The sequence below is a fragment of the Columba livia genome, chromosome 8 (assembly GCF_036013475.1).
Source record: "Columba livia isolate bColLiv1 breed racing homer chromosome 8, bColLiv1.pat.W.v2, whole genome shotgun sequence".
Taxonomy (NCBI): domain Eukaryota; kingdom Metazoa; phylum Chordata; class Aves; order Columbiformes; family Columbidae; genus Columba; species Columba livia.
Window position 1 is genome coordinate 11,237,611 of NC_088609.1, and position 16,636 is coordinate 11,254,246.

Here is a 16,636-nt window from a genome sequence, read left to right on the forward strand (position 1 = left end):
TGTATATTTTATTTCTTGATATGTTTTCTTATAATATACTTTGCCTGATAGCTGAAGTAATTACTACTTATTTTCCTGAAATCTGTGTAATTTCAATTGTAGTTTAGAACTTGCAAAAAATTAAATCAGACAGAAACACAAACATCAAACACAGTAGGTAAATGTAAAAAATTTAACTACCTTAAATGAAAACTAATAAGATCATTGCTATGAAATTAGAAGAGACTCATCAAAGTAAAAGTAACTGTGACTAAGGACTATGAAAGTATAAAGGGATTAACATATGTGGTAATAGGGCAATTAAATCCTTAGCTTTTTCACTGTGATGATTTTATAGCATCTTCTTGCTGTTGCCAGTTTGGAAGCTGCCAGCAAATATTTTCTTAATTGCAAAAGGAGACAATATGTGTCCTACTGTTTCATTCATAACATTTGATTAAGTTAAAGAGGCTGCACTTCTATTTGAGAGAACAAAGAGTTTGAGATGGAAATAGCAAAGACACGTTGTGCATTTGAAAAAAGATTCTGGGAACAAATGATTAACCAGAAATTTTACAGGGAAAAAAAAAAAAGTCTACTTGTCTTGACAGAATAGCCTGATCCTGTAATAAACCCTCCCAAAGTCAACAGTTCATAAAGTCTTTTGTTCTAGTAAAAGGGTCTTTAATTTTTAACACAAACTCACACTTTGGTATGCATGAGCTTAAGTAAAATTAGAAGACATGTATATAATAGGATTTAATGGATTATCATCTGCATTTTCCAAAGATGTCAGCTTCTCTCGGCTCTGATGGAGTAGCACTTAATGTAAATTTAATTTGAAGTGATGTATGGAGGGCTTGAGGTGGTACTCTGTGATTCCCTAACTGCCTGGAGAGGCTCTGTGGGTAGCATCTGGATTTGGCTGCTCCACATGCCCAGCAGCATCTACTAACTAGGATTAATGAGGTGGCCTGTTCACCAGTGATCCAAAGGAGGTATGCTACATTTACTCCCAACAATATGAATAGGAGGGCCAGTTTCCTTTGGGGGCACACTGTTTGATGAAACTTAATGATGGTCTCGATATTAGGTGTAATAAATATACTGTATAGAAAGCACTTTTGCTTTTGTCAGATTTAAATGTTATTTAATCATAAAATGGTGTTTGACTTAGCAGGGCTGAGTTAAAGATTATAGCGGTCTCCGATGACATCTTTAAAGCTAATAATTTGCTTAAGTTGGGAAATAAAGTACCAACTTAAAAGCTCTAGTATTTACCTTTGAGTCTTGTTTTTTTTTTCAGTTCGGGGAAGAGAGGGAGAAAATCTTTGCTTGCTTGCAAACTTATGAGACAGTCTTGAAAAACATCTTTGCGCTTACCTCCATGTGTTTATGTAGAAATCAACAGCTATTAACTTAGGCAAAACTTCTCTGTGTGGTCTCAGCCTCATTTGTGCATCAGAATTGCGTTTTGCCTTTGTGTCTAACTGAGCATTGAATGAAATCTCAGCTAATTTCAAATTCCCTTTGTCATCATGGTTTTCAGCCAAAAGTCTATAATAAATGGTCAGAAGATGAGCTGAGACTGAATGAATAGTGAGTGGTATTCATCAGCCAAACATAGAGTCCAGATCCAATTATATGTATTCATTAAGTGATAATGATATCATGGTCTTTAACTAGGAAGAAAAGAGTGTAATTGAATAATAACAGTTGTACAATCCCAGCGGAACACACTTTCCATCCCAGCACAGCGACCCTCGGGGATGATGCAGAATTGATGGAATTCTATTACTCTTTGATAGATTTATTATGAAGGGCTGAGTGGACTTGCTACTCCACTTTGTCACTCACACTAATCAGTATCGTAAGGCCCCGAGCGTGCAGGCTTTTGTATCCCTTTGACAAAGACAAGGTTAGGGGAGGATGACAGACACCCAGACCTTTACAAACCCATACCGCAAGATGAAATGGGCCAGCTGAGCTCTGAGCTGGGACAGAATTTTAATTTGTTTATCAATGGCTCACATGTGCAACACCATAAGGATATTTGTCAGAGGAGTAACACTGAAGCTAAACTCTTTTGTTTGGCAAGTGGAGCTTGGAAAAATATTTATTGAACTGTAAAAAACAGGGTAAATGAAAGGAAGGTGAAAAGTCTAAATGGAGTGGAAAATAACTTGCATTACTGTGCATAAAGTATAAGGAGGATGGTTATCTTTGTCTATTTTTGTTTGTTTCTGTTGAAAGAAATTTACTCACAAACTACAGTCTGATCTCTTGTTGATTTAGATTCTGGGGAGGACTCAGACAAAACAGAACTGGGCAAAATGAATTTCAGGTGTTGTTTTTTATTGTTGTTTATTTATAAGAAGCTTGCAGTTCAGACAGATGGATTGCTCTCATGCTTTTTCACCATTGAAAAAAACAGCAAAGTGAATAAAATACCCTGGCCTTAAAAGCTGGAACTTGTAAATACAGTCTTGGATTTATAAAAACAATCTTGTATGTGTTCAAGTGTGGCTGTTTCTACTATTCATCGTTCCCATTCAAATGCAGGCAGTGGGCTCTGTCAGCGTGGTCACCAGCTATCAGAGCCGGCTGGATTCAGAGGAACAGACAATTTGTTGTGCTTCTGATCCGAACAGGAGCTGCAACCAACACTGGCATAAACAAGGCATTGCATTGCTGCTGCCAGGGTTTGTTTTTTGTCAGTGTTGCTGGATGATAGATATTTCCATCCTTTTCTTCTCTCTGAATTGCCCTTTTTTTTTTTTTTAAAAAATTTATTTTTAGTGTAGCATTCTGCATTCTAAGAGGACTTGACAATTTAGAGCCTGGGTTCAGTGTCCCTGACCGTAAAAACAAATAACTTGAGCAGTGCTGCTGTCCTGTGACTTTGCCCTGCCAGCGGCTCTGGCTCTGGTTGGGATTGTGTCCGAGGCAGCACAGTCAGCTGTGACCGCAGCAGCTCTTGGCTTTGCTGGCTCTGGGGTGAACATGCACTGTGGAGAACAGAAAAGCAGAAGCAGAGATACCAGTGACCAGAATGGAAAGCGTTTAGGAGAACATTGGTTTTCAACTTTTTGTTCTGTGGATTCTCTCTAGAGCTTTTCTCCCACAGAAGCTATTTTTTATTTATTTTTCTTCTCTCCAGCCAAAGGCACAGTTGTGTGGATGTGTCTGTGAAGCTTGGTGGCCCTGCTGGGTACATCTAAATGATAAACTAAAGGTGCATCTGGAGCGTGGGAAGGCATGCCCACACTGATGATTGTCTTGCCAACAAAATCAGTGAAGGGAAGATGACCCAGGTTTTACTACATGTAGCAGCCACAGCACAGAGTTGCTGGCTGGCTGGTGCTTAGGTCTGGAGCCCAGGCAGAAGCCTGGTACCCCATCAGCATCACTACTATGTGCTTTTTGTTTTGTCTCTCGTGTTCCTCCTGCACAAGTAATTCTGAGGCCTGGCAGTGGACTCCTGCTCTCTTCCAGGACCAGCTATATCCATAAACTCTGTGCTTATCAGGGGTCACTGAAGTACAGTTATTCAGCTAAGGTGCCAGGGAGTGTCTGAATGTTTCAGAACTGAAAATGATTGTCTGTGCTACAAATGAGACCTGCCATGACAACAGCCCTTCTGCATGACTTCCTTTGTATGGTTCAACTGTGTGTCTCCCTTTGGGCTGGATAGAGACTGCTTGCTCATGCAGGCATTTTTGTCGCTTTTTTGCATCTTGCGCAGTCATGGGAGCAATGAGCAGATGGTAGTATTTTGCATCTGTTTTGCAAGAGGATGCCCAGAAAATTGGGTTCTGTAAATAGAGTACAAGAAGGGTAATCCTTTTGAGTGCCACACATGGGATTTCACAAGCCTCTCTTGCCTTCTAGTCTCTCCCAGGGGCTGGCACAAGTGCCTGTGAACAGCCCTGTCCTGTCCTGCTCCGCTTTGCTTCTCTGCTTTGGCACATGGATCAACAGGTGTAATCAAGTGGAAGGGGGTGTGTGACACCACCGCTCACACAAAGGACGACGTCCTGCAGAACAGATCTCATTTGCAGCGTTCCGCTGCCTGCTTGTGTAAGCCCCTCGGTGTCTGGCCAAAGACCCGACCAACTTGCAGGCAGGCACAGTGCCTCCCAAACAGATGGACATGAGCACAGGCGGGCCAAGGACCACATGTGAACCTGAAATATGTTGGAGGCGGGTAGTGTGAGCAGCCAGGAATGTCACAGTATCTTCTACTCCTAACACCTTCACAACAGTGGCAATATCAGATCCAGCTTAGAGGTGCGTTAACCCTCAGAAGCAGAGAGGAGAAGCAAAGAGAAGAGACACTACAGAGCCAGGAAAAGCAGTCACCTGGAAGAAGTTTTTTAATGGTGTCATCACTTCTGCTTCACCTGGTGCAGAGGAGTATGTATGGAAGAGGCCACAATAAATGTAGCTTAGTAGTATGAATCCTGTTTCCGTGATTTGCTGAGCAAAGTTACTGTAAAGAGAAGGGATGTGTACGTACCTAAGCAGACTCTGACAGAGGACAAGAGGAGAATAATTTGAATAGCAAAGCCAGCATTAAAGCTATTGTCAGTTCACAGCTGTCACGATGAATCCACTCCCTGCAACATTTCTTCTGCAGTTCCAAAAACTCAAGTATTTTGCAATTACAAAAAAATGTATTTATTAAAGAAAAAAGGTCTGCAATAAGAAAGAGCAACTTAAAGTCAATTGAAAGTCCATCAGTGCCTTAAAAATGTTTTAAATGAAATCTGCAGTACGTTGACCAGAAAAGGAAGATGTTTGAAGAAGGATGTCTTGCTAGCTATTTTCTTGACTGGTTTCACTTTCAAATGGAAGATCATTCTCCATAAAAAAGCACTGTATGTGTGCTTGTCATATTTTGATCCACTGTCTTGGCAGAGAACAGACAATTGCATGAAACTCCTTATATGAGTAGCATGTTTGTATTGCAGGGTGGGAATCATGACCCAGACTGCTAATTCACACTCTGTGCTACCGGGGGAGGCAATGGATTGAGTCTCCTGGCACTTGGATCCCGAGGTCAGGGGAGCTGTCCTAGCATTCACTGCTGTCACTGAAGGCAGAATCAGGCCCCCTGGATTTTCATAGGTTTAAACCAAGGCAGCATTCACCTCTGGAGATATGTGTAGTTATTACAACAGGCGTGCCAATGGGAGCAGCGATGGGGGTCATTCAGCTGGATGTTCTTTCATGGGAGATATAAAAATAATGATTTTATTTTGACCAGATATTTTGTTATAGATGATATAAAGGTTCTTTGGAAACAAGGATTCACATTCTTAGGAGAGTACAGCTGAGAGGAACAATCTGTTCCCTTCGGATCTCTGCACCGCCGTAACCGAGGAGCACCAGCACTGCTGGCGCGGCTGGTGCTGAGTCCCTGTGCAGCAGCTGCATGAGGTGGACATCTGCAGTTCTGCCAGTAAAATGGTGTGGAACTTTTTCCTCTGTGTGTCCTGGGATTTACTTCCCACAAGACAGTACAGTGTACACTAGCTGACTTATCTGTGAACCATGGAAACATTTTGAAAAGGTAAAGCAGACAGTACACTGAAGAATCATTTGTCACAAGTAATTGCAGGCAGGCAGAAAGAGCAGAGAGAGTATATGAATCATGACGTAAAAACAGTGAAGGGCAGGCATTTAGTCTGGTCTGTGGCTATAAGTGCAGTGACACAGGTTAGTCCTGGCATGATATACAAATGTTATGTGCAGGGGGACAAGTACAATGAATAAAGAATTCCCGTTTTCTCATTATCTCATGCAGCAGAGAGGTTTTTTACTTCACACATAACTCATAACTTTTAGTAGGCAGGAGATGGCTACATTGAATTAGTGGGAACATTTTGTTTCCTGAATTTAAATATTCTCCCTGTGACAATTTATTTCCCAGTGTAAAATCCTGGTAGGATGCATAGAGGCAGGGAAATTAGCCCAGCCAACCATTTCAGCTGGTCAGACCTGGGGCTGGGTACAGCAGATCTGCTACCACCAAAGCACCAGGGACAGAGAGAGTCTGGCAACTAGACTTGATAATGTTGACAGACTTATCAGGCATCAGTGAGTAATACAGATGAGGTTTGGCAACTTCCTGGACTATAAGCGGGACAAGAGCTCTAAATAAGGATCATTAGAAAAATAATAGTGTAAAGAATTAGAAACAAACAAGACAAAATCTATTTTAAAAAACTTTTCATCACAAATCAGTGTTTCCATTCAGAAATATTAAAAATAATAAAACACATATAACCTAGATAAGGAGAGAGGTAGATTTGGATCTGGAGTGAAACCTATCATTCAGCTGACAAATCATGTACAGCACTATTGCTTATGAATTTGTTATAAAGATCGATGATAGTGGGAACTTCCGTTCTTATGTCTGATTCAGGAATTTATTATTTATGGGCAAACACATGCATGATACATAATAACTTTTCGTTGTTCTGTAATTCTCTTCACTCAGACATCTCAAAATGATCTGTAAATGTGGGTAGAATTATTAGCTGCATTTTAGATGAAGAGGAGTTGAGACCATGCGGTTGGCCAGCAGTTGTCCACGAGGCACGGCTGGATTGGGCTGCAAATGTAGCACCTTGGAGTTCTAGTGCAGAACTGACAAAAGGTCTTTGAGAATGGGATAAACTGGTTTCTCTCACTCCAGTTTTGCATTGGGGCAACTTCATGGATTGAGAATTTGATTCACAGTCCTATTTGGATTTGGTCAAATGAGTTGAAAATGTTATCACCACTATTTCTCCCTCGTGACAGCTGATAGAGTAAATTTTAAGCCTAAAATACTTGCATAATCATGTGGATAACAAAAATATCTTCAAAGTATCTTTAAAGTCTTCCAGCATGATTCAGCAGAACTCACGAGGTTTCACTCTCAGTTACTGGCACATAAAACATGAAGAGCTCTGAAAAGTTCAAAAGCCATGTCACCCAATAGTTAACATGTGCTTGCTTCAGACCCCCTCAGTGTAAGCAAACTATAAAAAAATGTCAATTACTCGCACCATACAGCAGAAGTTCCTTGTAACTACAACATTCTCAGGACATGAAACACTGGAGGCAGCTCAAACAACTGATTATTATCTCTGGTAAAAGTACTGAAGCCACTGAAAGCTCTGCTTGTTCTCTTGTCCAACTATTTTCTTGTGCCATTCCACAGATTTAGCCACAGATTAGGCTGTAGATTGCATGTGTCTCTCTAGCAAAGTGACAAAGTAGTTACTTAAGAAATGCAACCCAGCCAACCATCCTCTTCCTTCACAACCTATCAAAACCAAACTGGGTTGGGTAGTGGCAAGAGGAAAGGAATGCCAGGGCTTTATCCCACAAGTCATGGTGCAGTCCATCAGCTTTCCCTTTGCTGACAGCCAGTTGTCCCAGTGATTCAAGTAAGTGAGCAGCACAAGCTGAGACTTAACATTTTCAAGTGAAAATGGGAGGGCAAAATGTCCCAGAAAGTTGAAATCTCCTGTTTTGCCATTTTCAGAGCAAAAAGTGGAAATTTCAAATGTTGAAATTACTTTTCATTTCAAATATTCAAATATTCAAATTCTGTATTATATTTAAATGTTGTTAAGAGATAAAAAGGTCAAATTCTAAAAGGCCACATTAGAATTATTGTTTCAATTTTGCACTGAAACGATTCCCCATGTTATACAAATTTTCCTTCATTGAAAATTTCAGGTTTCATTTCTGATCATAACAAAGACAAATGTTCAAACTTCAAAATCCTTTGCTCAACTGTGCCATGAGTCTCTTCTCTGCCTTTCCTCAGAACGGCTCTCAGCCTGAGTGCTGAGAAACCCAATGGAAGCAGTCAGGAATTTTTAGGAACCAAACAGTCAGGAACTTTTAGGAACCAAACAGTGATCTCAAACCAAGCCATGAATTAGCCTTTTTGGAGTTCACAAGCAGAATTGATGAATCAAAACCTTTTGTTGATGGATAAAATAATAAATAAATCCCAAGCTTCTTCAAAAGAGACAGAAAAAAACCCTTCTCATTTCTCTCAAATCTGTTTTTCTGTATACCTCTGTATAAAGCAAAAAAATCTTTGTAAACATGTTTGTGTGTGTTTATTTTCTAAAGCTAAGACTGATAGAACTGAACATCTACTTTACTCTAATTACTAGCCTTCCATTTCAAGTCCTGAAATTATAGACATCAGTTCTTACAGTTTCACCTCCTTTCCATTTTATCTGGAATTGGCTGTCATCTCATCTGTTCTCTCTGCTGAAATGTGTGTTTTCCTGCCTGTGATCGTCGCTGTAATTGGGTTATTCTCTAGCTATTTCTGTATTGGTTTACTGAGATAGGGTAGATCTCAGTGTCTGCAAAAGACCAAAACTCTGAACTTCAGTGGAACTGAAATCTCAGCCTCATCTGGGTCTGCAGTCTGTATAACATTTTGTAACCTGTGTGATTTTTTTTCCTCTCCTCCATCTCCTCTTTCTCCTTTGTTAAGCAGTTGCAGTAGCCACCTTTGAAGTGAAGGATCAAGCTCAAAATCTTACTGTTTTACAACTGAAAAGAGAGATTTGGAATGTAATGTCTTTTTCAGCCTTAACAATAACATCACTGCCAACAACTCTGTAACAAGGACTGTTATGCTCCCACTCCTACTTAGTGGCAGAAATTGGTCTGTTTTATGTTCCTGCTCAGACATTTCCATTCATCTCTGCCTTGTTTTTAATGGCCCAATCTGTAGCACTCTCGTTAGTCAGTGTTTACATTCATGGTCCATTTGGGTGGAACCGTTTCTCACCTGCGAATTGCACAGCTGTAGCTCTGTTTAGGTTTTGTGCTCCGATTTTATTTTCTGCTGAATCCGGCTATGGGTGGCCTGTGGTTTAAGGTACTGTTATTTCTGAGAGTTGAGCCCTTCTGGGACAAACACCAGTTTGGCTGACACACGGCAAATGGTGCAGACAGATCCCATAGCACATCACTGCATTGCTGCCCCCTGCTCGTGAAAGGGTCCCTATCGCCTGTCCAGTACCATACAGAGTGTAAACTGGTGCGCTTTTCTCTCCAGGATTGCTTTTGAAAGAGTTCTGTGAGTAATCCAGAAAGTGTACGCCACATAAATAAATGATGGCTATTTTAGGTATCAGAACGTTCCTTTTTGGCAGGAGTCTAGGAGAAAGTTGGGAAGATAGGTGGAATAAAAAAAGGATGAAAAAAGAAAAAAACCCCAACTTTCTGAGCTTCTTGTACTTTTGTGTGTGTGTGTGTGCATGTTTTGTTTTGTTGAGGCTGCCAAGTACTCTTTCCATTTCAGCTGTGGAGTTTTTCAGGCTCAGATGAAGCTGAATAAATGAGTTGATATTTTTATTGCTATCAAATAGCTCATCAGAGATGACCTTTGAAGATGGTCAGAACACAGTGAGGGCTGAATCAGGCACCTGCAACATACAAGAACCCCAGTAACTGTAACAATTGAGCAACTGAGTCCATTTCATTTCAGTCCAAATCTTAGTTAATTTTAAGTTATTTGGGGTTGGATTATTTTTTTCTGGTTTTGTAATTGGGCTGGTTTTTTCATTTTTAAATTATGCATCTCAGCTGCTGATTTGTTTTAAATTTAACAAGAGTTATTATAGGATAATTAGGTACCAAAGGACTATTAAGAATGTTTTTAAATGTAACAGTGATACTACATATTGATAAATATACTCTTAATAATCAATTGGTCTTTAATCACACATTTTTCTTGTGAAACTTTTAATCTTATTTAGATATAACTTAAATGGAATCAAACAGATACTCAAATATCTGTTACTGTAAAATAGCAATTTGTTTTGCCTAACCACTCTTTACATGAATAACAGTACATAGCTTTTCGGTTTGAATAACACAGTCATAGAATGGCATGGCAGGATCTAGGATGAGCAGTGCTGGGCAGATGTGCTACAACTGGAGGGTGGAAAAAGTAGGAAAATTGGATGGAAAGACGGAAATTACTGGTGTTTTCATATTGCCGATGTTTTTCTGGTCATGGCTGCAGAGAGGTATTGAATAGTATTAGCATATTGATGGTGAGTAATACAGCCTAGAGAATGTTGTTCTGTGTGCTGTATTTTATAGATTATTTGCAATTTTGGAGGGAGCATGTGGAGAGATAAGACCCAACTTTACCTACTAAGGACCTGAGCTTAAGATGTTCTAACTACATGTTGAGCATCTGTAAAGAAATAACAATGACATTTGCTGGACTCCCTGACATATACAAGGGTAGGTAGAGGAAACTGGTTTTCTACATGGTAAAGGCAGTTGACCTTAAGAAGATGTGTATCAGATGAAATTATAAGAAACATATCTGAAGAAGAAGAGGAATGGGAAGAAGGAACCACAAAAAAAGAGTAGCTGGTCACTTGAATGGAAAAAAGACCCAGCTCAACGTACGTGTGGTTTCTCTGACATCAGACCCGCAGCAGGGTGAATGCTCATGACCCAGCAGACCTGCAGGCAACCAAGTAAGATGAAGTCTTGCCAGGCTAACCCTCTGCTGTCTGAGTGCTGGCCCTTGCAGTGTGCTGCTAAGGAAATCCATAGTAACTGGATTAATTAAGTTCATCCCCACTCCACCCCACTTAGACTTATTCCTCATTCTGAAATCTTTTGTCATGTAAAGAAGATAGAAAAGAAAATTCAGTAAGCAGTACCAGATTCCAGCTCTGCTCTGGAAGAGTGGTCTCCTAGAGCCAGGTGTTATATCATAGGTACATAGATTTGGACACATCTAGCCCTGTTTTGTCCTAGATGAGTATAATAACTATGTGTGCCAGAGACTAAAAATAGAAGTGAACCTACTGTAGCACCTGTATATCAGGCAATGTTTTCAAGGTAATGCAGAGGATGCTCATGTTTGGTTAGTCCTGATTTTGGTCTGCTTCATCTCACATTTCTTTTTACAAAATCATTCTGTTCTATTTAATGTGCTGTTTGTATCTTTCATTTCTGTCAGTAGAATATCCCAGATAGGTGGGAACTGTTCCTAAGTCTTTTTTGAAGCACAGGACTGTATGACCTTCCTACAGCTACCAAATTCCCAGGCTGACAGACTGTCCGTTGCTGCAGGTTTGTTCAGCACTTTCCATGCTTAGTTCTCTGCTCAGCCATGTCTTCTAAGTGGCTTTATAATGCAAGTAAATAAGAATACTAGCAAGAGATGAAGGACCAACCCCATTTCTGGCTTTATTCCTGTGTTGTCAGTCTGGAGTCAGCTGTGCCATTATCTTTTTCATGGTATCATTCTTTCTAGTAAAATTATAAGGTGAAACTGTGGTGGATTTATTATTTTGTTTGATTTCTGTAAGTGATGTAGCATCTACCAAAGTAAAAGACGAAGTCGCATGAAGAGCAGCAAAACCAAGCTCAGAGTTGTTGTTGATCTGCCTCTCTGAGATTTGGTATTATTTTTTCCATTAAGGGTCTGGATACCAAATGTCAGCTTGTAAGCTGTCTGTAGCGCCAAATGTGAAGTCCGTAAACAAATTCCTACTGACTTGAGTTAAGATCGTGGAGAATAAACCCCAGTTATTAGGGAGCTATTCCCATTTTTGTGAGAGACAGCAAAGTACAGTGCAGATTTTCTCAGCCATCAAAAGGGTCACAAAAGAAAATTGAGAAGAACTGAAAACTGAAAATGTTGTTGTAGTCTGAGGCAAAAACTCGTCTTAGCCTTTTATTCTCTCATCCTTCATGCTTAACTATTCCCTGTCAGCTTTGTAAAATACATGCATGAGTACATTACGTTGACTTACTGGTGTTACCCTTGATACAGGTGTAGTATCTTACTACTATCTCTCTGGTAATGTTTTTCTGTAGCATTAGCCTCACCAACCCAGAATATGTGTGAATTACTAATTATGTGTCGTTGTCCCTCTATTTCTAACTTAACCTTGCATCCAGCAACAGTGTTTGTGTTAGAATCTCTTGGGATAGATTCAAGGCTTTGGTTTATTTTTAAGAATCACTGGATCTGAAATTATATGAATTTGTAGAAGTCATCTCAGGGTCAGAAGGGCCGCTACAAATGCAAGTGATCTGGGTTCTGCTTCCTCTGCAGGTTATCAGCCTTCAGCTATGACAGCACAACTGCTGGTGTAATGAGTCATTAACCCAGCTCAGTCAGAAGTGATCCTGCTTCAAAGAACATTGTACTAAACCTCTTTTAGCTAAGGCAAATCATTTGACAGATCTGGACTAACTAAGGGCTACCTGAACAGTTGTGTTGGCCGCTCTAAGGGGGCAATAATCTTCAGTGGGTGTTGAGGGAGTAGAGAAGTGCAGCTGCTCCCTAGACCAGCTTAGCATCCTGGTACCATGAGATAGCCTTACAACTGACATACTTACTCTTCCCTTCTGTACAATGCAAAGATAACAACCTAGTCTCAGGATGTTGCAGGGACTGGCTGGTTAGTATTTATACTTGCTCATATGTTGCTGCCTGTGGGCTATATTTATTCCATACCACACAGCCTGGCATTCCATATGCCAGGCTTTTCTTGAAGTGAAGGGATAGCTCATGTCCTGTAAGATGCACCACCAGACATTATGAAGAGGGGATGTTAGAGACAACAAAGCATTTGTTGTCTCTAAAACTGGGAGGATCATTGAACTGCAGCAAGGGAAATTTGGAAGGTTTTAGCCTCTTTTGAGTTTATACATTACAAATTGTGACATTTATAAACTATTAGAGAGGGCCCTAAACTAAAGAGAATGGAGGTCAAAAATATGAAGACCAGGCTGGAAGGAGACGAGGAAGAAAGATATTAATAGCAAACCCCTCCCTGAAATGCAGAGAAGTAATAAAAGAACTCTGAGAACATTCCAATTGGCAGATTTTTTTTTTTTTTTTTTTTTTTTTTTTTGCTATGACCCTTCTCTGAACATTTAATTTAATTCTGCTGCTTTACAGAACACGGTTGTCACACAGCTGGATTGTGCACAGCTACAGGAAAAAGGGCAAAGCTCTCCAGAGCAAAGCCTTGCAGCTTAAGGTGAAGTCCCTCTGCCTTCAGAGGGGTTCCTCTGCCTCCTTCTGCATCTTCAAGAGGAGTATTTACTAAATAATCATTATGAAGATTGTCAGTTTCAAATAGACACATGTGTGTGTGTGTGTGTGTGTGTGTATACACACATTTTTATATATGTATAGGTACATATATATGTATAATAAAGCCTGTTGGTACCTGGTAATACAGTTCGTTAATGAGGAAGCAAAGAAGGATGGTCAGAAGGGATGCACAAGAAGATGAAACTCAAGCTTACCTTCATAAACATAATTTGTGGATGTTAGTTTGTTTTTTTTTCTTTACGTGTAAGTCTTTGATTTGAGAACTACCAACAACCAGCAAATATTCAGTAAATATTATTGGCAAAAGAAATTTTCTGGAGGGAATGGCAAAAATTGCATTGACATCTAGACATTGTTAATATTTATTTAGTGTATTTATTTATTTATTTATTTATTTTTACTTAAGCAAAAGCATTCAGATATAACTGAAAATCTCTGACTGTGACTGGAGAAGGGATGTTTCTGACCCAGGGGTAGTCAGTACCTTAGTTTCTGCAACTATAGTGCTCTAATGTCCTATAGTTAGACAAACAAATCCTGTACAGGTAGCAATTGTTAGCCTGAAATGTGAAACCAAGGTCTTGAAAACCTGTGTGAATAGCTTTTGATTTTTTTTTAGATAGCCCTGGTGTCTTGGCTACAACTGGATGTTGTGTTCACTCTTCCTGCATTCTTGTTGAGGTCTCTGTGAAATACATTTTTCACTTTCCCTTTGGAATAGCTGACACTATTGTGGTATCACAGTGTGCTGCTAAATAGCGAATTCCTGCTACTCTGTATGTGGCTGTATTTCTGACGAATCCCAAATAAATCTTCAAATAGGAAGCACTGCACAATGTCAAATTATCATTATTATTACAGACCTGGAGATTCCATTAACAATATCGTAAAACGTCAATAATGTGCCTGAGATTCTTTAAGGTATAAAATAAGTCCTTATGCAAAGGGAGGTCACTGTCTTGCATACAGGCTGGCTGTGGAGAGAGAACCATAGCCCACGGGATTTTGTTGTTCCCAAGTGAATCCTGTTTCCTTTGAGATTTGAGTGTGGTTTAAATGCCGATTCTTTGTAGCTTCCAAGACCTATAACAATTTCTTCTCCCGTTTTATTTTAACAACTCTAATAAATCATAATCTGGTGTGACTGGGGAGCCTTACAGCCATGGGGTTTGTAAGCACCATAAAACTTTCTTCGCTGCTCGTTAGCACAGATGGGAGCAGAAGCAATCCAGAGCATTGCAAAAATCTCTCTCTCTTGCATGAATAAACTTAATAAGGCAAACTTGTTGTTGAAGGAAGGCACTCAACTGATTCCAGAAACAATTAGGAAATACAGCAAACAAGTCTTGGTGATTTGAATGACTCAGGTGATCCACCTGATTCATATGCTAAAAAGCATGTTTTCCTTAATTGCAGACTTGCTATTATCTCACTGAATTGGAGTAAAAACCTTCAAAAAATCACTGCCATTCACTAATTTTATGAAATGTTACAGTAGATGCTCATAACTACAGCAGGACTGTTAGAAGATGTGGGCCAGCTTTATCAAAAACGGCCAGAGAATTTGGAGGCTCAGTTCGAGCCGTCCAAAAAGGAGCCTGATTTTTTCCCTAAAGTGCCGAGTTCTCATTTGCTGAAAAGGAAATTTGAAAGGTGCATGCTGATACTGTGAGTGCATTTTGAAAATCTAGGCTGTGTGATCTGGCTATCAGCCAAACTAGCTACTAACTACTTCTTATTTTTCTCTAAAATAAGTTTTCCAAGCTCTTTGTGGGTTGCTGTTGCAGGAGGTGTGATCAGTGCATCAGGCAGAAAAGAGAAATTTTGAGTCCTTTTTGCTTTGTGATCACAGAAGTCATCCCAGCTGTGAGTTTTGTTATTAGATCTTATCTGCAATTTTATAAGAGATAATCTGATTAATTTATATAGTTCATTTTTGTTAAATATATATTGTGTTAATATATACAAAGCAAAGAAAGGGCAAGTGGGAATCCCACTGTCTGGCCAACAGGCTGTTCTGCTGCCAGCTCTGTGAGTATTGCTTAAGTAACCAGAGACCTAAAATGATATTACATAGCCATGATTCAAGATTAATCTACTTTGAGGAAACAAGCCACTCAATTTTATATTGCAGCCAAAATAACCCCCAACCCTACATTAAAAGGATATTAAAGGCCCTTGCAGTGAGAGAGTCCTGCAGAAAAAAAATGGGAGATAATGATGATAATTGTGTTATCTCTAAATGCTGTGCTGTAATATAAAGGGGAGCTATATTAGAGTTGTTTGAAGCAAACTTCATTCTGGTGTTCCTGAATGGGAGTGTTGGAGTTTATTATTTTAGAGTTGATTGTATCTGGGTGATTTCCTGGGCTGTTAAATAAGCAAACTGTGTCCAACTGGAAAAATCTTGTACGAAACATCATGTGGCTACTGCTTTAGTTTGTCTGAAGAGCTGGGATCTTTAAATTCATCACCGTGACTTGGATTTTGAGTTAATGGATTAATTAATAACTGAAGGTGGCATTCTGACGTGTGAACCAGCACAGTAGTGGAATGAGACATACTTGCCACTGGATTTCACAGGTGCTTGCTGAGAGTAGAGGAATTTTGCTCTGCAAGACGACTGGATTCCCCTCACATTTCAAGACATGGTCAGAGTCTTTTCCCCTGACTCTCATTTCAGTCCCATCCACTTCTCTACTTTCTGTTTTTTTCTAGGATTACTCTTACCTCTCCCAAACATTTATTGCTTCTCATTCCTTACTTCCTCCTTCACCAGCCTGCTTTTTCCCAGGTCTTTGTCCTTATGTGGAGAGTTCAGTCTAATTTAATCTCAATTTCTCACTTAACCTCATGATATCAGCTAATAAAGTTCTTCATCTAATAGCAGTCACCAGTCACCCCTAGTTTTCCACCTGCTAGTTTCTTCCACTCCTGCATTCCCTGGTCCAGTTTTCCGTTCTGCCGTCTGTTATGCCAAGAATTTCTCCAGCTCTCTGTGTCTTGGTCTATACTGGTTGATGGTGCCCCTCTGTGCAAGCCAGAGCTCTTGTCTCCTGGGTCTCTCAGGAAATCACTGACAGTAGCAGAAGGAGAGTAAGAAACTTCATGAGACTGGATTTCAACTTGTATCCACAGGATCCATGAAATGCTTGCTGACATCTATGGGATATTTTTTATTTCTGTCTTTTAGTCTTGGCCTAATGTCAAACATTTAATGTTGCTGAAGTCTATTCATACTTTCGGAGAGGGTGACACATGTCTGTGTAAATTGTCACTGAGGAGAAGACTCCAGTGGGACAGTGGGATGTCTCCTTTGGCCTGTCGCTGCCATGTGGATGCTAACCAGGAGGAGGGTTGTTCCATGGGCAGACGACACAGGTACAGCAGCAAGACCCCCAGTTTGTTGACATATCTTTTTTATTTCTCTCCAGTGTGTGACTTAAAACTTGGCACTGTCGGGCAAGAAATAATTAAGTAATTTTGTAGTTTTGCAAAAGTGTCTGTAAAAATGATGCTGTC